The sequence below is a fragment of the Neofelis nebulosa genome, chromosome 3 (assembly GCF_028018385.1).
Source record: "Neofelis nebulosa isolate mNeoNeb1 chromosome 3, mNeoNeb1.pri, whole genome shotgun sequence".
In the NCBI taxonomy this organism is placed as follows: domain Eukaryota; kingdom Metazoa; phylum Chordata; class Mammalia; order Carnivora; family Felidae; genus Neofelis; species Neofelis nebulosa.
In genome coordinates this window covers 127,889,672-127,915,778 of record NC_080784.1, presented here as the reverse complement: position 1 = coordinate 127,915,778, position 26,107 = coordinate 127,889,672, and the positions used below count along the sequence as shown (strand labels likewise).

At 36.4% G+C, this 26,107-nt stretch overlaps 1 protein-coding gene and 1 long non-coding RNA gene across 5 annotated transcripts in view; one reads left to right on the top strand and one right to left on the bottom strand.

The window, feature by feature from the left end:
* BMPR1B (bone morphogenetic protein receptor type 1B) overlaps positions 1 to 26,107 on the top strand; it is a 425,442-nt gene that overhangs the window by 77,963 nt on the left and 321,372 nt on the right. The window lies entirely within an intron of this gene.
* On the bottom strand, positions 6,967 to 25,326 carry LOC131507310 (uncharacterized). Of its 2 annotated transcripts, XR_009259437.1 has the most exons (3): positions 25,102 to 25,310; positions 9,460 to 9,576; positions 6,967 to 7,412 (listed from the first exon to the last, which is right to left on the bottom strand). It is a non-coding gene; the product is annotated as an uncharacterized LOC131507310 (long non-coding RNA). The 2 variants fall into 2 exon arrangements; XR_009259436.1 differs by lacking the exon at positions 6,967 to 7,412 and having other exon boundaries at positions 9,260 to 9,576; positions 25,102 to 25,326.

Below are 26,107 nucleotides of genomic sequence, written 5' to 3'. Positions count from 1 at the left end.
GTGGATGACTTCTCTCTGGCCACATTCTCTGTTCACAATTACAGTGTCTGGGAGAAAGTGTGGGAGAGGACCCAAGTTAGTTCCCCACCTGACCCATCTCTGGGACAGAGGGATGGGGTGTACTATATAGAAGAGCTTGCCTCAAAAGACTGTGGGGATGGGGGTGTTGGCCAGGTCTCTGCCTCTCTGCTGTCCCCTGTCTCTCTCCCTCTGGATTCTCTGCACACTCTCAGACATAGGCAGTCTAATTTGATACAGGATTTTGCTCTAGGGAAGAAGGATGTGCTGAAAAAAGGAAGAAGTAATGGCTCTGGATTCCAAATCAATTTCATATTGATCGCTGGATAATTCTCAGTGAGACATGTTTTTCAGTAATCAGGAGTGCAAATTGATAAGATTAATGCCTGTGGCTGAGATAATAGTGGGCCAGAATTTAGAAGGCATGTACTTCACCTATGCCCTTCTTTAGAGAAGATCAAGAGAGGAAGAAAGAGGAAGAATTAGATTAGTAATTGTACTGTTCTTTTGGTTTAGCTTCTTGCAAGACTTCTCTGCTGTCACCAATTAAAATATAGCAAAATAGAATGTTAGCACTAAGGGATGAGAGAGAGAAAATCATTGCAGAATGTTGATAATTAGAAATTTTATAAAATAATATATCACAGATGACATATTTTTTTAGGGGATTTAACTACATAATTTAAGGAGTAAATGGGTAGAAAGTTATGGGGGAATATTTTTTCTAGGCTCGTTCGCTCTTTCTTTCTCTCTCTCTCTCTATACTTTTTTTTCTTCTTCCCTGAGTGGTTACATGGATTAACTGATATAGTTCATGTCTCCTGCCCTACTTGGTGCTTGGCACATCATAGTTTGAGACAAATATTTGGTCCCTTTCATTTCCTTTTAATTCCTGGCTAGATTATAAAATCTTGGAGGGCAGAAAATTGCCTCACTTAACTTTATATCTTGTTCGGAATCTGGCGGTAATTAAGTACCTTGTGAATACTTACAAGTAGTTGCTTATTGGTTTTTATTGAAGTATAGTTAACATACAGTGTTATATTAGTTTTAGGTGTACAATATAATGATTCAGTTATTCTATACGCTACTCATTGCTCATCATGGTAATTGTACTCTTAACCCCTTTCTCTGTTTCCCTCCACCCACCTTCCCTCTGGCAGCCATCAGTTTGTTCTCTGTATTTAAGAGTCTGTTTTTTGTTTGCTCATTTGTTTTGTTTCTTGCATCGGCATATGACTGAAGTCATAGGGTATTTGTTTTTCTCTGACTTACTTCACTTAGCATTATACCCTCTAGTTCCATTCATGTTGTTGCAAATGACAAGATCTCATGTTTTTTATGGCTCAGTAATATTTCATGTATATATGCCTCCTCTTTACTCATTCATCTACTAATGGACCCTTGAATTATCTCCATGTCTTGGCTATTTAATATATTTAAACTTATATCTTTTAATAATTTCACTTCAGCCTCAGAAAGTTGAATTTTAAGGCAGTTCATCATAAATTGTTAAGTTAGAAAAGGTGAGACTGAAAATAAGTAGGAAGTTCTTATTTTAGGAAAGGCTATTTCAAAACTTAGAGGCAGACTCCTATTTGTTTCAATAACAGTCTAAAGTTTCTACTTTATATCCTCTGTTTAAGCTTTATAAAACCAATTTCTTAAAGTTTATTTATTTTGAGGGGGAGAGAGAGAGGTGCAGAGAGAGAGAGAGAGAGAGAGAGAATCCCAAGCACACTCTGCACTAAAGGTGTGGAGCCCCGACATAGGGCTTGAACCCATGAACTGTGCGATCATGACCTGAGCTGACATCAAGAGTCAAATGCTTAACTGACTGAGCCACCCAGATGCCTCTATAAAAACAATTTTTAATAAAATTCTACTTAGGTATAAGCAAAAAGTTGGGATCTAGTCCATTTACATGAAATTGTAAGAAGAAATACTGAGTGTTATTATCTGGATTTAATAGAAGCCCAGGATATAGGCAAGGGATTTGGAAGAATTATTTCCCTCTAGGAATCTGTGCTTAAATCTTGGTTACTTTATGAAGTATATTAGAAAGTGTCTTGCAAATTGCAGGGGAAGTAAGAATAAAAATATTTAATATAGTTGAAGTAAAATATATATATATATATATAGGTGAAGTATTTGGTAAATAAATACACTTCTAGTCTATCTGTCCAAACCTTTCAGGAATTCAAAGAAATGTGAAGATAAATTTCAGTTAAACTCTTTCAGGGAGTCTATGAAAGCCATTTTATTATTTTTTATTATTTAAAAAAAAAATAATGTTTATTTATTTTTGACAGAGAGAGACAGAGACAGAGCATGAGTGGGGGAGGGGCAGAGAGAGAGGGAGACACACAATCTGAAGCAGGTTCCAGGCTCCAAGCTGTCAGCACAGAGCCCGATGCAGGGCTCGAACTCACAGACCGCGAGATCATGACCTGAGCTGAGATTGGACGCTCAACCGACTGAGCCACCCAGGTGCCCCTGAAAGCCATTTTAAAGGGGGAATTAAAATTAATTGAATTGAACTTCTGTATATAACAATTCTTCATGATTAATTCCCCAAAGTACCCAATGGAGACAGTTTTCAGTCATGGAAGTACAAAAAAGGGGGAAGATGTTATTTTAAAGAAATAATCACTGCAGTGTTTTTCATATATTAAGAGTGAGGTACGTTTTATTTTATTTTGGGAGAAGACAGTCCTGACAGAGTGAAGAACAAAGGGCAGATAACTCAAGGCAGCAATGTGACCAGTGTGCTTGAAGACCAGTGAGGAAGCCAGTGAGCCTGGAGTGGACTGATCCAAAGGGAGGGTCCTAAGTGGGTATTCAGAGAGGTAACAGATCATGTTAGGGCTTGCAGGCATTCGTAAGGACTTTAGCTTGTATTTTTAGTGATATGGAAAGTCATTGGAATGTTTTAATCAAGTAAGTAACATGAGTTGTCATTGGCTTTAAAAAGATCATTCTGGCTGCTGCATGGAGAGTAATGTTAGGACAAAAGATAGGACAAGACAGAGACTTGTGGAGTCTATTACAGCAACCCCAGGTGAGCCAGGGTGGCAGTGGTGGAACTGATGAGAAAAAGTAAAATTCAGAATGTATTATAAAAGGAGAGGTGGAAGAATTTGAATTATGTGTGGGAGATAAATAGACATCAAGAGAAAGTACAAGGATTTTCCCAGATTAAAGGATGAAGTTCCCATTTATGGGGCCGAGGGAGACTGAGATGTGAAAGTGTGGGTGAAACCAGAAGTTCATATTTGGACATGTTGAGATTTCGATTAAAATGGGTATGTGAGGTGGGGAGTTCAGGAAGGGACCTGGATGGAGATAGAAATTTTGGGTTTCATTAGCATAGAGGTTTTGCCTAAAACCAATAGACAGAATGAGACATTTAGAGATTGAGTGTATATAGAAAAGAAACTTGAAGACTGTTCCTAGAGCACTCTGATGTTTGGAAGTTGGGGATATGAAGAGAGGAACCAGCAAAAGGAGGATTGGGAAATAGTGAGGTAGAAGGGCATTCAGGAGATTATGTGTACCAGGCAGCCATGTGATGAAAATATTTCAAGGAGAAGGAGTTGATAACCTTATTAAATCCTGTTTAAAGTTCAGCAACATATGGGGTGGTCAAGTGATGACCTTGACAGAAGCAGGCGGGAGTTGATGGAAAGCCTGAAGGGTTGGAATTGGAGGTAGCAAGTGTAGACAGTTCTCTTGAGGAAAAAACGAGCTGAGAAATGAATGGTATTTGAAGTAGGAAATTAGTCCAAGAGAAGTTCTTGCTTTTGATTTTTTTTTTTTTTTTAATGAAAGTAATTCAAGCCTGAGAGTGCTTTAGTGGAGAGATACAAGGCAGGGGACGGGGTGAGGTTAGGTGGGGAACGGCTGTAGTGCTGTTACTGAGTTAGCCACACAAGATGGGATCGGGTGCCAAGATGGGACTGTGGGGCAGGGAGATGGGTGCTTACGTGAGTGCACAGACTGTTTATTCAGATTGGAGGAAAGGCAGTGGAGTGTTGGGGCACAGATGGAGTGGGCAGTTAGGTGTGGTGGTGCATAATAAAGTTTTTAGTTATTTAGTTTCTGTGGGCTATGCTAGGTAAAAGATTGAAAGGTATAGGAATGAGAAGTGAGGAAGGGCTGGAGAGAGAAAGCAGTCCTAGAAACATGGTAAAAGGTCTTCGGTCACTGGAGTTTTACAGCAGCTATTGCCTGTCTCAGGGTATATTGTGTTTGTTCTCTTTGTGTTTGTTCTAACCCTTCAGTCAAAACCTATAGTACAGAGAGGATTGTCCCCTGGGTTGCTGCTTTTCCTTCCTCTTAGTTCTTGATAACCATTCCTTCAGGGTCGCCCAGCATCATGAACACAAGGGCTCTTGTGTGCTGCAGACTTTGACCAAAGAGTTGAGGCGATGGAAGGAAATGACAACATAATTCGTCCCATCTTTATTTTGTCTCTTATGCTTCAGAGTGGTTGCTCTTCCTTTTCTGGGCCTTGGATCCCTTTGGTTAATGAGATAGTTTTCAAAATATAAAAAACACTTCTGATATTATTTGTGAGTCTTTATTGTGCATGAAATAAGCTCCAGTGGCAGGTCATGTAACTACCTTAATTTCAAAGTAGTTAGTAATGTAAACAGCATTTTTACAGATATCTATAATAACTGAGATATGATATGAAAATGTTTGTGATTTCCACTGGTGACAAGGTTACCGGTATTGGCACTGTGATTTGTTGCCTACCTTCATAATGAAAGGAAATGCTAAATATCCTTTTGCTAGAGGTTTATAGACACAGAGATGAAATCTCTTCCCCATCCAAGTTGTAGCCTGCTTTCTGTGCGTTCACCCTCCGTGGGTCTGAGGAAGGGTGCAGGAAGTAGTGCTCCTCTTCTGTCTAAGGCTGACCCCACCATCCACAATCTAGCCTTTTATCCCCATTTTCTCTGAGACTTACTCCAAACACATATCCCAGATTGGTTTTATATCCTCATCTCTTTTTCTGCTCACGGGTGTTTCCCTTTTTTCTTGGAATATACTTGCCTTTCCTCTATCTTTCATTTCCTGTGAGAGTAATAGATAGACTTACCTTCCTGGGTGTGGCCAACCCAGTGACTAGCATACTCTCTTTATTTTTTATTTTATTTTTTTAATGTTTATTTATTTATTTTGAGGAGAGAGAGAGAGAGAGAGAGAGAGAGAGAGAAGCAGAGAGAGAGGGAGACAGAATCCCAAGCCAACTCTGCGCTCAGCACAGAGCCCGACGTGGGCCTTGAACCCATGAACTGGGACATCATGACCTGAGCTGAAATGAAGATTCAGACGCTTAACCAACTGAGCCACCCAGGTGCCCTAGGACACTCTCTTTAAATATTAACTGTTGTAGCACTCTTCAACAATAGCCAAATTATGGAAAGAGCCTAAATGTCCATCAACTGATGAATGGATAAAGAAATTGTGGTTTATATACACAATGGAGTACTACGTGACAATGAGAAAGGACGAAATATGGCCCTTTGTAGCAACGTGGATGGAACTAGAGAATGTGATGCTAAGTGAAATGAGCCATACAGAGAAAGACAGATACCATATGTTTTCACTCTTATGTGGATCCTGAGAAACCTAACAGAAACCCATGGGGGAGGGGAAGGAAAAAAAAAAAGAGGTTAGAGTGGAGAGAGCTAAAGCATAAGAGACTCTTAAAAACTGAGAACAAACTGAGGGTTGATGGAGGGTGGGAGGGAGGGGAGGGTGGGTGATGGGCATTGAAGAGGGCATCTTTTGGGATGAGCACTGGATGTTGTATGGAAACCAATTTGACAATAAATTTCATATATTTAAAAAAATAAAAATAAAAACAATTTTGAGGATAGTATTAAAAAATATTAACTGCTGTAGAAGGTGATCACTAAAAGTTTGTTAAATAAATAGATGCTTCTGTTTGGAAATTCACAGACTTTTGTATTAGTAAATAGTACAGCTGTCTCTGGCTGGTGAAAGGATGATCCTCATAGGACTAATGAACATAGTGCAAACCCCATTGGTAAACTGGTAGAGTAAGAAAATTCATCTGGCAGTCCATGCAAAAGTTAACATCCTCATAGAGGGATATGCTAGATTTCCATATTTAGACAATTTTGATAAGGACGGTTCAAATTGGCACTTGGTCAAACAAGTTCATTGGTTTCCATGAAGTCTGATAAGGATGATAATTTAAAATGATTTATAGGGGTGTCTGAGTGGCTCAGTTAAGCATCCACCTCTTGATTTTGGCTCAGGTCATGATCTCACTGTTGGTCAGTTTGAGCCCCAAGTTGGGCTCTGCGTTGATAGCTCAGAGCCTGCTTGGGAGTCTCTCTCTCTCCCCTTCTCTCTGCACCTTCCCCACTTGTGCTCATATGCATCCTCTCTCTCAAAAATAAATAAATCTTAAAAAGAAATGATCTATAATTTGCTGAACTTTACGATTTAGTAATATGGTTAACATAAATTCTTTAAGTTGCATGTTTAAAAATATACTTCTGGTTTGAATTTTGCATTAGATTAACATGGACACACAGTATTTTAGATTAAAAGGATAGAATTGAGTGACAATAGAATTTAGTTTTGGGGAAGTATTCAATGTTAGTGTTAGAACATATTTCTTATATTTAATCTGAATTTACTTTTATTCTATCATTTCCTGAATTAATTTATTTTCCTTATGCAGTAACTGATATTCTTTGAACACATACCTCTAATTTATATAGCTGTTCATCATATTTTATCTTTTAATGCTTATTCTTTTGTTATTTTTTTCATTAATGAATGGTTACTTGAATTTTTATGTATGTGTTTATGCAGATACTGAGTCAATTGAGGTAACCTAAAGCTGTCACATTAGTGCTTGGCATATAATAAGCACTCTACAATAAAAGAAGGAGCCACAAACATACATAAACACAATTATTTTCTCCAACTAGATTATAAACTTTGTGTTAATAACTCTGTGAACATGGGATCTTGTTTGTCTTGTACATCTTCTTCTCCCCAGTGCCTAGCACAGAGTCTGGCCTATAGTAGGTTATTAATAAAAATTTGTTGTGGTGGGTCATATAGATTGGGGACAAAGATGAAGAAAGTAGAGATTATTTCAGTAACTTGTGTTCAGAGTGAATGCATTTCCCCCCTGTTACCTATTTATGCACGGCGACATTAGCATTTCTTACAAATACCAAGGGAGTATGGTTCTTACAGGTAGATCAAGTGTAGGGAGGTACAGAATTTAGTCCAGATGCACTGGCATGGCTGTCTTGGTTCTTTTTGGCCATTTTCCATTCTTCCTGGGTATGTGCAGGCCACATCAGTTGGACAGTGTTTTAAATATCATCTGTGGTCTTCAGTGAGTGTTTGGAAGAAAAGTAATTCAAATTAAGCTGTATAGACAAAAATATGTACACACACACACACATATATATATGAACATTACTATGTCTAATTTTAAGCAATGATGGAAATTTTAGCATATATTCAATATAAACCATTTACATGTTGAAGAACTTACATAAATCAGTAAGCTATGTTTTAACATTACTAAAAATAAGATATCTTAACATTTAAGATGTTGCTTTTTCTAGTTTCAAATGATAGGTGTGGTAATGAAAGTACATTATTTGGCTTTATGATATTTATGTACTTGCAAGTTTAGTTGGTAATTCAAATATTTTACAGGGTCATAAAAATCAGTAGTATTTTCCTCTTGTAATGACAGGGACCATATTAAAATTATCACGTTCCACATGCCTTATTTTTTTGATCATTGTTGTATTTGTCCTCCTTAAAAGAAAGGGCATAGCAGCTACTACACTATATAAAGGTAATTTTATACTTGCCAATTGATCTTCCCTTGGGGGCTACTGTACTTTTTATAAATAGCTTGCTGACTTCGAAGAAACATACTTCTGTTCTTAGGAACTCATCTGGAAAGGGCATTTCTTTGGGGATATGGAGACCATGTGTGGAATTTCAGCTACAGGGAAAATTCTGGGTTTTAGACAAAGAAATATTGGGTGGTTTAAAATTGAGAGTCCATTTGTGAAAATCGGTTTGCTTTTAATAGTTCTATTTTGTTTTTAGAGCTTAATACATTATAGACCCATGGTCCCCAGTCTGGAGTTTTCAGACTCCTAGGGACCTGCAATGCAGATTGGTACCAATAGTCATATTACCCTGGTCATAAGTACTGATTTAAAGTAGTGTATGATTGATTTATTAAAAACGAGCAAATGTTTGTTACCTAAAAAGGGTAATTTGTTTACTTTACCAAACTTGGAATTCATGGAGTAAAAGTAACAGAAAGTCCCCTTGGGAGAGATTCATGCCAACTTGAAGCCTCACCGATACAACTGTCACATATGTGAGATTGTTAACTCCAGAGATTTTTATTGATTGAATTAATAAATTCAGTTGTAAATCTAAGAATTCAAAATACTTAATAGCTGAATTTTACCTTATGGTGAATCTCAAAGTTTGGTAAACTACTTTTCATCCCACATTACATTTTTGGATGAAAGGTGCAAGTGGTTTTATGATACTTCTGTGACGAGAATATCTGTGGGGGCTGGTGTAGCTTACATATATATGGATGTGTGATGCTGAATCCGTATTTCTTTTTTTTTTTTTTTTTTTTTAACGTTTATTTATTTTTGAGACAGAGAGAGACAGAGCATGAACAGGGGAGGGGCAGAGAGAGAGAGGGAGACACAGAATCTGAAACAGGCTCCAGGCTCTGAGTGGTCAGCACAGAGCCCGATGCGGGGCCTGAACCCACAGACTGCGAGATCATGACCTGAGCCGAAGTCGGCCGTTCAACCGACTGAGCCACCCAGGCGCCCCTGAATCCGTATTTCTTAAAGTAACTTTCATTGTATTTAGATTAAGAGGTACCCAAAATAAGCTCTGCTGTTTTCAGTGCCAGTGTTTTTTCTTTTTTTCCTGTTTTTCTCCCCGACTTTGGATGGTGTGGGGAGGAGAGGTCATGGTTAGACCAGCAGCACAGGCCGCCATCAAACTTGAAACGTTCTGAACAGATAGCACACCCCGCCCACCATTTCTTTCACATCACTGTAAAAGCTCCCAAGTTGTTACTTGAAGACTGAATTTTGTACAAGTTCATTTTGAAACATTTTGAACCATTAAAGTATTAAATGAATTACTATAGAATTTCCACCGTTTATGGTACAACTTAGTTTTTAACAAAGCTTTTGTTTATCACATTCTTAAATGGCTGAAGTATGCTGATAAGAAATTTCTCAGTCATTGTGGTGATTTACAGCCCTTTTTTGCGGGATGGTGTTTAAAATACCTAACCTAAATTTTTCTTAATGCAAGTTCAAGTTACTCTTTCTTATTCATTGTGTACTTGAAGGAAAGTAACTGAGTTACTTGTGTTTCCTCTGGGTTGCATTCATATGTTTGGGGTCATCTGTGAAGTTCTTTTCATGCTAGTGCTGTCTTCCTTCAAACCCCATGCTGCCTTGTCTATAACAGTCCTTGAGTATCCTGAAATGATAAAAAAAAAAAAAAAATATTATGTTACCCTACTGTAAGTCTCTTATGAAGGAGAAATTATATGAAAGTTTTTTATGAAAGACTTTAACAGCCACATTTTCAAAAATAACAATTTCAATATGGAAATGCTTAGGCATGACTGTACCAGGAATAGTGAAATGGTAGATTCTTGTACAGACATGTGGCATCACTAGGAAGACCACAGCTACAAATACAAGTTAAAAATATTTGTATTAGCAATTCAAAAACAAGTGCTTTTAAGATAATGGGTGTGACTGTTTTAAAAAAGTTCTTATTTATTTATTTAAGAGAGATAACAGGGGGAAGGGCAGAGAGAGATGAAGAGAATCCCAAGTAGACTCCATGCTGTCAGCGTGGGGCTTGACGTGGGGCCCGATGTGGAGCTCGAACTCATGAACTGCGAGATCATAGCTTGAGCTGAAACCAAGAGTCAGATGCTTAACCAACTGAACCACTCATGTACCCTATGTGTCTTTTCTTAACATGTTGATTGCTTTTGACAAAGTTTTGTTTTGCTTGGAGCTTTGTCAGAAGCAATCAACATGTTAACATAGTTGTGTGTTCTTGAAGAATTCATTGCATATTAATTTTTTTCCTAAAATGCTATGTATTTATGTAAAATGGAATAAGGTTCTAGACTCATATAATTATAAATGTGTACTTCACCCTCATGAGTCTCTAGTCATTCATTCAAAAGGTGTGAGGGACCCAGGGAAATGCTTTGTTTGGAACTCTCCTTTGTGTTGCAGTTGACATAAGTTTCTCAGCCCATAAAAAGCATGTGCAAGCCAAAAATATGATCACTTATTTTGAAAAAGAGGACAGTCCTAGGTGCTTTTCTTGAGAACCTTTGCTCCAAGCTAAGCTTTTTTTTTCTTTTTTTAACGTTTATTCATTTTTTGAGACAGAGAGAGACAGAGCATGAATGGGGGAAGGTCAGAGAGAGAGGGGGACACAGAATCCGAAACAGGCTCCAGGCTCTGAGCTGTCAGCACAGAGCCTGACGCGGGGGTCGAACTCACAGACCGCGAGATCATGACCTGAGCCGAAGTCAGATGCCCAACCGACTGAACCACCCAGGTGCCCCTAAGCTAAGCTTTTAAATATAGGGCCTGTTTTCTGATGCATCAGTAGTTTTTGTGTCTGTTTTTTTTTTGTTTGTTTGCTTTTTGTTGTTGTTTTTTTCCTCTGTCTATTCAGTTTTTCTTATACTTTAATGTAATTGATAAGGACAAGAGATTCAGTTGTTTCTCAGAATCCATCTAAGGTGTCTTGAATGGTCCAAGCTAAAATAATCTGAGTGAGAAAATAAATCTAAGCAAATTATCTGTTGCTAGCAAATCATTGTGGGTGACTACCAAAGACATCCTTTCTTCATCTTCTTTAAGTGGAATCCCATATCATGTAAAGATTGTGTTATTTTAGAATACATGGCGGGGGGGGGGGGGTGGGGGGGGGCGGTGATCATGCCAAACATTTATAGAGCACTTATCTAGCAGTTACGTTACTTGCCTTATCTTTTATTTTTAAGTCTTTTAACCATCTGAGGAAGCACACATTATTCATACCTTTATTTTACAAAACAGAAATCAGAGCCATAGAGAGGTTAATTACCTTGCTTAAGGTCACACAACGATTAGGTAGTAGAGCCTGTATTTTATATCAGGTTTCTTTGACTTTACAGCAGTTGCTGTTAAGTTTCACTGCTGTTCACATGAATCTTTTCAAAGGTGGATTATAACCATTAAAATGTGTCCAGGACAGACCTTCAGAGAAGCTCTCCCTATCTCTTTTCTAATAACATATTTATCTGCATTTCCTCTTTATTTTCCATTCTTTAGAGTTAGCTAGATGTGTGGGATGTGAAAGTGAGCCATATGTAGAATCTCTACTTGGTGTTATTTAAATGTCAACATGGTAATGAGAAATTGATGGGGCCAAGTACTTCAGACTTGCCAGTATCATGATGTTCATCAGTAATAAGCAAATGAGCGTGGTTAGCCTGTGTGCTCTAGAATGATAGAAAATACAAAAACACTGTCATGTACTTAGCAAAAACTGTATGAGTAATAACACCCAGAAAGTAGAGGATAATGCTAATTTTTTTGGTAACCACCTTCAACTTCAGCTAACAGGAAAGTCTACTTTTATTCTCCGGGTGCCAGTTACCAGTGAAGAAGAGGAATTTGCATTTCTGCATTGGTGATACTTGTGACTTTGAGATCAACATTGCCTTCTGGTCTCCTGTGTGTTGTGTTCTTTTCAGCATTAATAAATTTATTTAAAATAAAGTTATGTTAATGGATCAAATGAGTTCTTGTGCTTGGCAGTGAAATAATCAGATTCGAACTTATATTTAAAATTTGGAGAGGCTTCCCATTAAAAATAGCATTTGGTTGCATTTGCTGACATAGCCTCTTCTAATTTTCTGCTAAGAGATTAATGAAGACCTAGAAACAAACTCAGTAATGGGGGGAAAAAAAGACTGATACTCAATTGCTAGAAATTTTGATGCATTTCCCCCATCTACAAGGAACTAGACTAGGAAAAACAGGATTATCTAATGAAACTAATCAGTATAAAGTAGCAAATGTAGTTTGCTCCTTTTGTAACATCATCTGCTTGCTCAGACACCCACGATCTTGAAACATCGAGGAAATGGGGCAGCTCTCCATCTGCTGCAAGGGCGGCTGTTTTTCTGAGGAAGCTATAATATTACCATCATTTATGCTTCTTTCTCGTAGTTTTTCTGTCTGTCCAGCAGCTTTAAGAACAAAGAAAACAGCAAGAACATTAAAGATTAGGTTAGTGGGAGCTGCAGACCACTGCATCCTGAAAGGAAGATGTCTCCCAGGTAATGGACTCAAAGTGGGAGTGGAGAACCGAATGGTAGGCCTTTTAGATTTCAGGTGATCCTTTTTCAGATTGGCAATCTGTTAGGAGAAGGTTCCTTTGCCATCCAGAAGACAAGCTTTACATTAATGCCTGATGGCCACTGAGAATTGGACTTCTGACTCTTCCTATGAATCTATATCTCTGCTACAGCACTGTGAAGGGATTTCTATAACCATCCAAGAGCACAGTGAGCCAGGCCAAGCCTTCTTTGGATGGTGGACACTGTCAACAGCACCGGAAGAGGCAACAGAAAACCTGAACACCATTTGATTTGTTAACTGATACTGTACTTCAGGGTAAGGGCCTATCTTTCTGAAAATGCACGAGAAAAGCACATTTTAGGGAGTATTTACAAAACTAGAACATTTAGAAAACAGTTTAACATAACATAAGGTAGTAGGTAGGGTATCTGTGAACCTGCTGCAGACAGCTGCAAGGAGAGAACTAACTCATATTTCAGGCAAGATTGCAGGAAACAAAAAAACTGGGAAAGTGGGATTCAACTCTGCAGAGGAGGCAAGAAGGAAGAATTCATGTTTTGAAGAACTAAATCAATGATGTGAAGAACCAACTTCAGGAACTTAGATTTCAAAGAAAGATCAAGAATAAAAAACAGATAAAAGATAATAAATATGGGGAAGGAGAACTGAAGTCCAGTCTAGGAAAGATAAATACAAGTGGCTGATAAAAATAAGAAAAAAAAATCAGCCTGTTTTGCAAAGAAATGGAAATAAAAATGAGTTTTCACTTTATGCCAATGAAATTAACTAACATATATTAAACGAGTGAACCCCCCCTTTTTTTTAAGTTTACTTAATTGGTTTTGAGAGAGAGAAAGAGGGCACATGTGAGCAGCAGACAGAGAGGGAGAGAGAGAATCAATCCCAAGCAGGCTCCACACTCAGTACGGAGTGCAACATGGGTCTTGATCCCACAACTGTGAGATCATGACCTAAGCCAAAATCAAGAGCTGGACGTTCAACTGACTGAGCCACCCAGGCACGCCCAAAATACCCTTTTGATAGAAGCTCAGTGGAAAAGTCCTGTTTGAAATGTATAGTCATTTCGATAGTTTGGCAACATTTTCTTAAAAAGGTTAGTGCTTTATCTAAAGGTTACAATCATGGATATGTGATAAGATTTGCTTATAAGGATAACAAATAGGAAAAATTTTGATAAACTGTGAGACAGTTAGTGATAATTTATAGCCCTAAAATCATGGTTTTGAAATTAATGATATGGAAATATCCTTCCAATATAATGTAGTTTCAGTGTATCCCAAGCTGAGAGCTAATAATGAAGAAGGAAGATGTATTTAGTGGGAAGTAAATGTGGAAATATGTTTGCTCTCCAGATGACTTCCCAAATCATTTCTTATGAATTAAGTCCTAGTAAATGTTAGCACCTTATAGGTCTGAGAAAGCTGCCATAGATTTCTGCTAACATTGCCTAAACCTTTTTATACTGTTTTAAATACCACAGAACATTGCTTTTAGTGGAACAGATATTAACATTATATTAACATCTACCAGAAAAATGTTATTTCAATACCAGTTTGGGAAACAATATGTTAAATAAAAAAAAAATATATGTGAAATTGAAGTAAATACACCAAATAATTTAAAATGATCTCTGAATGGTGAAATTGTTATATACTTATATGTCATTCCTAAATTTTTCTTCAACAGGAATTTCTTTAATAAGAATGCAATACCTTTTTTTTTTAATAGAACGTACAGCAAATGTATTTAAAAAGGAGAAATTTGAAGAATTCTGCCTATAAAATTCAATAGTCCTTAGAGGGCATAAAATAGAGTCATTGTGATGGAATTCGTGTCGTGATTGTATGCTGTTACAGGATTTTAGAATAGACATTTATTTTTATGTATGTGTATATTTTAATGTTTATTTATATTTGAGAGAGTACGAGTGTGGGAGAGGCATAGAGAGAGGAGGGAGGACACAGGATCTGAAAGCAGGCTCCAGGCTCTGAGCTGTCAGCACAGAGCCCTGTGCAGCGCTCGAACCCATGAACTGCAAGATCACGATCTGAGCTGAAGTTGGACGTCTAACTGACTGAGCCACCCAGGCACCCCGGCATTTAGTTTTTAAGGTGTAAGGAGATATTTTGACCAAGTATTCCATCTTGCACAGAATTAGTTCCTCCTTTATTGTGAATGAGTTCCAATAGACCAAAAAAGTACGTTATCCTGAGCCAAAGTAGAGTGAAAATAGTTGTTGTTTCTTTATTTTGTTTTAATCAGAGAACTGACTACAACCCTTATCTTACTTGTCATTAACCCCAACCAAGTGAAAAATGGGACAGGGAGGTTAGTCCCTGTGATGGTTGAAAGTGTGTGTGTGTGTGCGAGCCTGTATGCATGCACACACATGTATGTGTGTTTAATCTTTCTTCCTCCTCATTTTCTTCATTTTTTAATACATCAAAGTAAAAGACACTGTAATCCTATCTCTTCAGAATCTTTCTTCCACCTCTCCCAAATCAACCTAAATTCTTCTAATTATTCACAGATGAGATTAAGTCCAAAAGAATTTTTGTTCGTTGTTGTCCTGTTTCTCTTCTTTGTTTTTCTTATAGAGATGACTACCTTTCTTTTTGTGGCTATGTTAATAGATAAGCATGTTCACATAGTTGGCTATTGCCATAATCATATTATTTTATTAATGCAAGAATTTTAGACTAACAGAAGCAAATCTGGAAGTGATTTAGATCATGGCCTTTTTGAAGAATTTAAATTGTGCCCCCATCAGACTGTCTAGAGCAAGTTACATTGGGAGGTGTGAGAAGTAAGCATCAAGAGGCTATACTTTGTTGGAATGGGTAGTATTCACTGTAAGTTGTAAAGTTGAAAGAAATGGATGTTCTGGTTAATCTTTTTATTAAAAAAACGGCTTTTATATTTCTCAATTATTCAGGTTCACTGTTTTGATTTAAACTGAAGACCATAGCGCACACTGTTAATGCCCTTCCCATGAGGGATGCTTTTATACTGACAAGTCCATAAAGCAGCCTTATTTTATGGACTGTCGTGTGTTTAAGGGCACCCCCACATTAATTTGCTAGGTGAGACATAATTTCAGAATACCTTGTACACATTTATTTGTGGAACATTCAAAGATAGAAAGTACTGGAATACTCATATGGTCAACTCCTGCATTCTTGATTTGGTGAACACTTTGATCAGTGTAGTGTGGCAGTTTTGCAGACGCATCTCAAACCAGGTGGCATAAAGATGATAAACCTTAAAACAACTGGGTTCAGTATACATTTTTTTGTAGAGTTAATATGCAGCAATACTCAGTACTAATACTTAAGATATCTGTGAAAATAACAAAACATTTTTTAGTTATTTTGGCCCAGTCTGTGAGCAAATTATTTAATAAGGGTGTTGTGGTTAGGATTTCAAAAGCAAATCATTTCCATTTTATCATGAAAAATCCTTCTCTTTCTGGGTTTCCAGGCTCTTGGTTAATGATTTGTATTGTGATCAGGGTGGTTTTGGGGATTTTCATCTGTAACTAATTAGAACTTGGTTTTTTGATTTGAAATTCCACCTCCTTGGTTAAACTTCCTAATTGGGCTAAGAGAAGCACGTTTTTTTTTTTTTTTTTTTTTTTTTTTTTTTTTTTTTTTTTTTTTTTTTTTTTTTGCCCCTTTTCTCCCTTTACAAATGATTCCCTAACACTTCCTAAACTAAGTGGAAGTACTTCTGATGAAGGTAGAAATTGAAGGTTGAAAGAATTTAATTAGCGAGGCAGTTATTTCATTTTGTATATAGATGTTTTTCACCACGGGGAAATCTTTGGTTTCTTTTGGGTACGGAGGAAATAAAGTACGGTCTGAGAATTAGCTGATAAATGCTACAAACTTGAAGAGCCAAAGCTGTATATTTAGAAGCATTTGGAGATCCAGAAATATTCAGATGATGAGCAAATATTATTTCCAAAATAGTCATCAGATATTATAGAATGAGATATACATAATCTCAGGGCAGTTCTTGAAGACAAGGGCCATTTCTTATTTGTTGTTTTAATGCCTAGCTTTTGAATATCAGGTTCACATAATAGGTTTGCTTTAATTTAGATCAAGAAAATTTAAAAACTGAGGCATAAGTATTCATTTGATTAATTAAATTGTTTATATCTATCAGTCTCAGTGTAACCAGGCATATGCCTTTTTTTTTTTAATTTAAGAAGTTGTCTGCTACTTATCGATCTTACTTTCTTTTTTTAATTTTCAGAGGAGTTTGCTCTTCTTCCTGTTAAGCATTTAGGTTACAGCAAATTTAGGTTACAGCAAATAGTTCAAACCATCTTTGGAATTTGCAGACCTGGATCTTCTTGATTGTAGGCATTTCTGGTGCCATTCCATGCAACAAGAAGTTCTTGGACCAAGTCTACCTAAAGTCCAAGTTCATACATCTGTCTGTTTCATAGATCCCATTCTGTTTCATTCCATTCTGTTCTTTATTCCTTCACATAAGTGTATGTTTTTCACTTCTGGCTTGAGAGTTATAGATAGTATGGTGCAGTGATTATGGGAAAAGGTGCTGCAAATAAAGTGGGTTCAAATCCTGGTTCTGCTCTTTACTAGCTGGATGATCTAGGGTTAAGTTATTTAATACCTCTGTGTCTCAGTTTCCTGATGTGTAAAGTTGGGATAACAGAATAACTTACCTCTCAGAGCTGTTAGACGATTAAATGTGATAATACATACGAGGTGCTTAGAACAGTGTGTGGTGTGTAACTGAATTCTTTGTCTATCTTTGAAGGCTGATTTGAACTTGATATTACCTGCTTCACCCCAGAGTATTTTCTGACCCAATTTGGTGTTCGTATTTCACTTCAACCAAGGTTGAACTTATCCTTTGGTATGCCTCACCTGCACCCTTTGAAGTCTTGGGTACTCTCCACACAACTACCTGAATTCTGTCTATCTTGTCAAGCCTCCTGTTCTACCTTTTTCTTATTACCGAGGTAAAGACATGGTGCTTGAACTCACAAAACACATATCACCAACCTAGATTGCAAACTTTGTGACTATAGACAAATAATGATTTTTGATATTCCATAAGTACTCTTTGTTACTGCACAGAGCAAAAAAGTTACCCGGTAAACCCATGCCAGTTATAAAATTGCAGCTAATCTATTTTCTGAATGAGAAATTTAGAAATGATCTAAATTGATATAAGTGAGCAGACTTCAGCGATTTACAGTTTCATTCGTGTATTAGGAGTAATCCGAGGTCGTTTCACATCGTGTATTCCCTGAGCCTGTTGTTTGAATAAAATAGGATTATCTTAAGCCAGGTGTCAGGCAGGTAGGTAAGCAGTTTGTATTTACTGCTTGTTAGACTTTAGTTATGAGGAAACTATATATTTCAGTGGAGATAGTAATAGTGGTAACTGTGTAGTGCCTGTGTCCACGTAATACCTATCGACCAGTACTTCATCATGGCTGAAAAAGGCTTAAAAAAAAAAAAAAAAGAGGACTTAGAACATTGTAAATTTCAGACACATTTTTTTAATGCAAGACTTTAGTGTAGAAATGGTGCTTCTAGATAGTTGACCGACTCTCTCAGGCTCTGGAGGATATTATTTGGTGGTGGTGACCACAAGAAGTGAAGCAGGACAGTGAAGGACCCTGTTCTTGGCAACATGGAATGGTGAATAACAGTATTAGGATTTTCTTTTCCACCAACATTCTAGGATGTTCAGGCTATTCACAGTGAAACGTGAAGAAAATAGTAGTACTCAGAATTTACTTTGCAGTTGCTATTTGGTTTCTAGTTTAGGTTGTGTATTCTCCTTTAATGTTTCATTTTGACATAATATATTTTAACATGGACTTTTCTTGCAGAGAAACATTTTATGATATAATTTTTCTCAAGTTCTAGGAGACAACGTGGCTGTGTTTTATTTACTTGAATCATTTGTGATGAGAACCAGACTCAAACTTATTTCAGAAATATTGTTAATTATACAAATAAAAGGGGCAGATATCTTTTTGATTCATCTACACATTTCAGAGTTGCTCCATATTACATTCATGAAACCGTTTCTAAATAATCATACAGCATCTTCTAATATTGGTATGTATTTCATACTTGCCCATTAGAAGTTGTATTTAATTACACGACTGCACAGTAATGGGTGGTTGTCAGGCAGAATGAGATTTCAGTACATGGTAATGAGGTTAAAGGTAATGGAAGGTAGATTCAAATATACATGATGAATTGTATATTTGAATTGTTTCTATACATATTATAGATTTTAGTTAATATCCTATTGGTATTTATAAAACAAAGAAAAGTAAAGAAAGATAGTAGGTCAGGTTATGTTTTTAGTTTTCAACATTTTTAATGGGCAAAATTCAAGGAATATGTGCTGCAGTAGCAATACTGCAAAGAAACAATTGTCTGTGGTTCAGGTGCCTACCACTGTAATTACTGGAATCCAGTTTTCAGAAGACCTTCTCCCATTTTGCATCTCCTTATGGCAGGTTGAGAATAAATGGTGGCAGGTGGGAAGATGTCAGAATAAAAATCAGAATTAAGGAAGATTGCAATTATTTAAAAAAAGTCAACAGCAAGGTACCCTTTAAAGGATTTGAGGTGTGGGGAAGAATAGAGATAGAGGGAGGATTGGGAAATCATTTTGGATATTAAGGTGACCTGAATCCCATAGGAAGGAAGTGCTTATTAGCTACTGTTTCTGAGCCATTTTAGTTTTTTGTGTGTTTTTTAGAAATGGATCCTTTATTAAGAGTCAGAGTCTTATTAAAGGACTTAAATTGCACTTATGCAGATAATTTCTTAGAATTTCTTCAAGGTATATTAGGGACTTGACTTCTCTATTACTGCATTTGACAAAAGAGGTATAAGCTCAAGGTGCCTTTTTGTTTTGAAAATATTAGGGCAAGAGGATAAATGTCAACAAAAACTCAAACTTGCCTGATTCCCTTTTAGCCAGTTTACTTAAATCATGCTTAAAATTATAAATAAGGTCAACATGTAAGAAATCAACTTACTACTTTTTTCTATTTAAATACATATTTTTACATTATACATGAGAAAATAGTTTAGTGGTATTTGAGGTTTGTTTTATGATTTACAAACATTACATTTGAATACAATGTGGAGTTTTATTTTTAAAAATTTTTTTTAATGTTCATTTTTGAGAGAGACAGAGTGTGAGTGGGGGAGGGGCAGAGAGAGGGGGAGTCACAGAATCTGAAGCAAGCTCCAGGTTCTGAGGTCTGCACAGAGCCCATCACGGGGCTTGAACCTGCAACTGTGAGATTGTGACCTGAGCTGAAGTCGGATGCTTAACCGACTGAGCAACCCAGGCACCCCCTATAGTGGGGAATTTTAAGGAATGATCAGGTTTTATGGGTATATTCTCTATCAATTCAGAAAAATGTAGATTTTTATTTGTTAAAGCTAGTATAAACATGCAGCATATAGTTCAACACATGAATCTGCTCATGCTGTTTCTTAATATCTTTCAATGGTTCCCATTGTCTTCAAGATGACATCCAGTATCTGTCTTTGAAGCCTCATCTTCATTCGTTTACAGAGCTTGTGTTTTCCCCTCGTCTGCTCCCTCTCCCATTTCTAATAAGGATTACGTCACTCTCTATCAACTCAAGCTCTCTACATCTGAATATCCTTGTAGCTTTTCAAAGGCTGACCATTTCTTTTCTTCAACTGCATGAATACAGGTCATGGGCCACCAGCTTTCTGCTTCATATTAACATCCACCTATATTCCCATATAGTCATATTGCCTTCCCTTCTTTCTGAGTGTAAGCCTCCTCTCCAAATTGAAATAATATTCAGTGATTTTCTACTTTCACTCTCCCTTTCCCTCTTTCTCTGCTAACTCCTTTTTTTTTTTTTTTTTTTTATAAACTCTTTTCCCTTAGCAAAACCCTTCTTTGACCCATTGTCAGCTTCTAACTGCTGCCCTAACTCTCCTTCTGGAAAGAACTTGTGTGTGTTCCTGACCACCCATTCATTGTTTATTTCACTGTCTGAAGCTGGAATTGCTTTCACCAAATCACTAATGACTACTGATTTGCCAGATCCCCCAAACACTTGTTTCAGGTGCTGGCATATTCCCTGTATCCAATGAAAATGACACTTTTTATTAATATTATCCTCTCCTCATTTATTTATATGGCTTCCCCTTTGCTAGGTTCTTTTCCTGGCTCTTCCACATGCCTTGTAAATGTGTTCACTGAGGTTCAGAGAAACTGCTTTATCTCTTACTCCAGCATGATTTACTCTTTGGACTGATGCCCCATTCACAGGCACACCTCAAAACACAGAACAGGTCTCCCACCTTAAGTCTTGACCCTCATTAAAGGCTTCAGTCTTTTTGTTTATTTCATAATACCTCCCAAACTCAATATTCCCAATTTGAACTCATGATCAGTTCCGTAAAATTTAGTCTTTTTTTTGTTGTTGTTGTTATTTATTACCTATAAGTGATATCCCTACACAGGACATTACCAGATATACAAACACTGAAACCAGGAATCTGGGAACAAATCTCTAATTCTTGCTGCCTGTAGTATCTTAATCTTGAGTCTTCTCTTTATTCCTACATTTTAGGTCTTGCTTAAATATCATCTCAGTTTTCACCAAGAATAGCCTTAGTGTATCCTCCCTGCCTGCCTCTCAGGCTTTGGCTATCTATATTTTGTTATTTTTGTTTTGTTTTGTTTTGTTTTGGGGCAAATTGAAAATACTTGTTTATGAACCCTTTGGGACGCAAAATTTTTCATAACCTTCAGAAAGTGATTGACACATTGCTCAATACATGTTTATGGTTTAGGTATAATCATTGTAGTTTGGAAGACTAGTTCTAGTTGCATATTGAGATCATAGTTTAACAGGATCATGATCTAACAGGATCACGTTTCCTTGGAAGGGACCAAGAAGTATTCTTTGTTTTCAGTGTTGAAGGATAAGCGTGACTTTAACAGTTGTACTTGAGAGAAAGACCATTCTAGGCAGAGGGAAGACCAAACACAAAAACAAAAACAGAAACAAAAACAAAAACAAAAAACCCAACAACAACCGAAAAAAACCCACAAAACCCCAAAAAACAAACAACAACAACAACAACAACAAAACCCACAATGCTTAATGCCGTGATAGTAATAGGCAGGGTAAAAATATTCTTGGAGCATGAGAATCAATGTTTGAATTTATGAGAATACATATGACTTATTATTAACCAAAAGTATCGGATAAGAAGGTATTTATGTTCAACTAGTGACTTTATAGTTTATTCAGACAAATATTTCATTTTAGGGATTCCTGACTTGGCAGACTAGACATGATGGATTGAATGCTGGACTTGAATTTCTTCTGTAACTTCTAATTTCTTGTTCTGCTTGTTTACATAGTGGTATGATTTGCCATGGAGTGATTATTTAAAAGTTAAATGTTAGAGCACTCTGAGGAGTATGCTAAAAATCAGAGACTGTATCTTAAATTTCTCTAGAACCTCTTTTAATTAAAAAAGCTGTAATTTGTCTAAGTTAATTTCTTACTATCTTAGAAACTGGGAATGATAATTTGTGAATTTAATTTTATTTTTTCCATACTGTAAAAGATAAAACCTCCACAGCTTTTCTTTTAAAGTCTGGATTCATTATTCATATATTGTATGAAAACAATTTTACACTTTTTTTCTTCAAACCTTTTTCCTTTATATAACTAAGCACCAGAAGAAAGTCAAACTTTTCCTGTGATGCTAAAATTTCTTCCAGATCACATGTTGAAGTACCCTTTCCTTTTTTCTTTGAGGCCTTTCTTAAGTGATCAAATGTAGACTTTTAAGTATATATGGCCAGCTCTTTAATCTGAACTACTTTGTCTAAATCTGTGCTGTTCAGATAGCATGTATCTTCAGTGTTCAGCTTTGCATCTGGGCTATACTTCAACAGGTATAAAATAGATATATTTTTCTTCCTCTTTTAGATTTGACTGAAATTAGAAGCGTGTTCCATATATATTGTGTGGGTTCAAAAGGCCCGTTTGATTTTGAAATACTCACTTTTACTCATTATAAAATAAATTGTGACTGTTTTTCTAAGTACAAAACCTTTTCCTAACAAATAACATTTTAATTTGTTATTTTCCTTGACCTCATGTAAGCGTTTCTTTTAAAAGTTTGGTTTTTAGGGGTGCCTGGGTGGCTCAGTGAGTTGAGCATTTGACTCTTGATTTTGGCTCAGGTCATGATCTCACACTTCATGGGTTCGAGCCCTGGGTCGGACTCTGTGCTGACAGTGCAGAGCATGATTGCCTGCTTGGGATTCTCTCTCTCCCTCTCTCTCTGCCCCTCCCCTGCTTTCACTCTCTCTGATTCTCTAAATAACTTAAAAAAAAAAAAGTTTAGTTTTTATAGAATGGTACATGTTTTATATATTGTCAGCCTTTATTTTTTCTAAAGGTGCAAAGCCGAATGAGTGATTGTAAAGAATAGTAGCACCTCTTTCTCTTTGAGTTCTGATCAGTATTTGTGTAAAGCAGAATATCTTTCAGATTGAATAAATTATTAGTAGTACTTTCAAGTGATATTTAGCAAGCCTTGTGGGTAATAGGGTTGAAAACATGCATTGTGTGTTTCAAAAGTTATGTTACTTATAGAAGCTACAGAGAAATTTAGATTTTAAGGAAAAGAAATTTATCTTATTGTCCTTAATAATAGCCTTTTAAAATTCTATTTTTATAAACTATGACCAGTCTTAACTAAATTTTTCTTTTAAACCTTTGGATAAAAATTCATGTTATGTGGATTCCTGCAGCATGAACTTAGTGCCGTATTTGGGCTTGTTTTTGTGATTTTCTTCCACTAAACTTGGAATGCTGTCTTGAGGAATAGGTTTTTGGCTTTCAAGGGCCATCATAGTCAAACACTAGTTCTTAATCACTGTGTCTGTGTAGTGTCTTGCTGATGTTGCTCTCAGTGTATGGACTTCCTTTTCTCTCTGTTTCCAGCCAAGATGTTTTGAAATGTTTCAACCAAACAAAAAACTACAGTGTTACCATTTGTGATAGAGACCATCTTTACTTGGTTATGCTATTTGCTGGGTGATGATTATGGAATTACTGTTATAATAGGAACCGTTAACTTTAAGCTTGTGCATGTTTTGGATTAATAGCATCCTTAGTATTTTTTTCTCTTCTCAGTGCCTTGGCTTGTCTTGTTAGGGAAGGAAAAGAAATGATTTAATGTTTTATCATTTAATTAAACTTTTCTTGAGTATGTGAGAGTAAATTTCAGTTTTTGTTACACTGAGGCTTTTGTGTTACCTTTGCATTTGATATTCTTCCAGCAAACATTATCCTCTGTTAGCACAGCAAGTTGATAATTGTTCCACCATACTTAAAGGTCTTGCATTGGATTCTGACCTTACTCTGGGAACTTTTTTCTCTAAAACTGAGATGATGCAAAGAAGGGTAACATGACTCAGTTTGGGATTTCCCATGTCAGCGCTGGAACGTGTCCTGTGGTAGGCTCTTGAAGAGCAGTTAGGGACAGTGGAAATAGCCTTAGATGAGGGGATGGATAGCCACAGTCCTCAAGTAGACTCTAGTTTACAAGGAGTTTCAGACACTTATCTGTAAATAGTGATGATCTGTGTGTGTGTGACAGAGGTATTCTGTTATCTATTTATTACAGTACATATGAGCTAGGTATTATCCCCATTTTACAAATGAGGAAACCAAGGCTTGGAGAAGTAAGCAGCTTGCCCAAGATCATAAGGTCAGTAAATACAGAGCTGGCATTCATACCCGGGGACTATTTTGACTACAAGACTTGGCTCTTCACTGGCCTGCACTGTGTTCCATGTAAAGGACCATGTGCTTATTGTGAAGATTAAATAAATTAATGTGTATGTCTTTGTAAAGCTGTTATTCCTGATAGGGAATATATATATTTGGAACTTGGAACTGTTGGTTTTTTCTATTTCGAGGATTGGCATTGACTTCATAATTCTATATGTAAATATTTTCACCTTCAAGATTATTAATATTTGTCAGTGTTCTGCTTGTTGATTTATGATGTATATATATTATTCATATATGTAAACATATATAAATATATATGTATACACACACACACTTCTAAAAAGGGAAGAGAATCTATGTTCTTCCCTTTGTGCTGTGGATTTATTTTTTTCTGAAAAAAAAAAAAGTTTTACCTCAGAGTCTTCTTTTTAGGATTTTCTGGACTTCAGGATTTAATAATTTATTATATTATTCACTTATAATTACATGCTGGAGAATAGGATCTTTAACACTCCACTGTTTTAAAAAAATAGTACAAGGTAAACACATATAAAAAAAAGATTGATTGCTTTAGTAAGGACACTGAATAGTCAAAAACTTTTCAAGCAACTTGGTTTACTGTATGCACAAGCTATTTTGAGTGTTGTGAATTACTGAAATACTTTAAGACCTTCTCTAGTTTGTATGCATTACTGAAATACCCAAAGGTTTGATTCTGGAATGCTTGAAAAACTTTAAATTGCAAGGAGAAAACCAATGAGTACTTACTCATGTTGTAACACTTTTCTGTAATTTCCCTCAATTTCTGAGGTTGTCCTCTGGTACCTTTTATTCACGTTAGGGATAGATTTGAAGTACTCTTGATTCCAAGTAATTTGTTTAATTGTCTTAATGCTATCTTTATAATGATTTTAAGCTGTGGCACTCTGTGAGCGAGTGCCCAGGGGCTGGATAATTGACATTCAGGCAGTGAGGTCTGCTTTCTCTTACTGGCCTCTTGGCAGCCTCTGTGACCTCACAAGGGCGTTTAAAAAAATCTTTTAACCTCTAGTAGCTTTGAAGGCAAAGCTGTAGGTTATGGTTTGGGAATTCAAAACTGATAATTTAAGTAAAACTGAATGTAAATATTTGTAGACAAAGCCTTCAGGTCTAAGCTAGTTGAAATATCTTCTAAAAGTATCAAGAGTTTTTTCAAAATTATTCTTTACAACTAACATCAGTATAGTATGAAAAGTCTTTATCAATATCACACATTTAGTAATGGTTACAAGTGTTTGTTTGAAATATAAGTTTTGAAATTCTATTTTTTGATTAAAGTTGAAGTATGTCACAGTATTAACCTTACTTTTCAGATGGGAAATACAGAAATTTCTCCTTTGTCTTTCATAATTAGTATGAATTTGTGAATCTGCTTTCTTATCATATTTAAGATTTATCTTTTATTAACAGTTAAGTGTTTCACATAGCCTCATGTAAATATTCAGCAATAAATGATGGTTATTGGTTGCCTAGATAATTACTTATATATGCTTTCTGTGAGCAAAAAACTGAACTTTGGAGGAAGGATGTAAGAGATAATTTTCTTTAAAATTTTTTTTTAATGTTTATTTTTATTTTTGAGAGAGAGAGACAGAGAATAAGCAGGATAGGGGCAAAGAGACAGGGAGACACAGAATCAGAAGCAGGCTCCAGGATCTGAGCTGTCAGCACAGAGCCTGACACGGGGCTCGAACTCACAAACTGGGAGATCATGACCTGGGCCAAAGTCGGACAC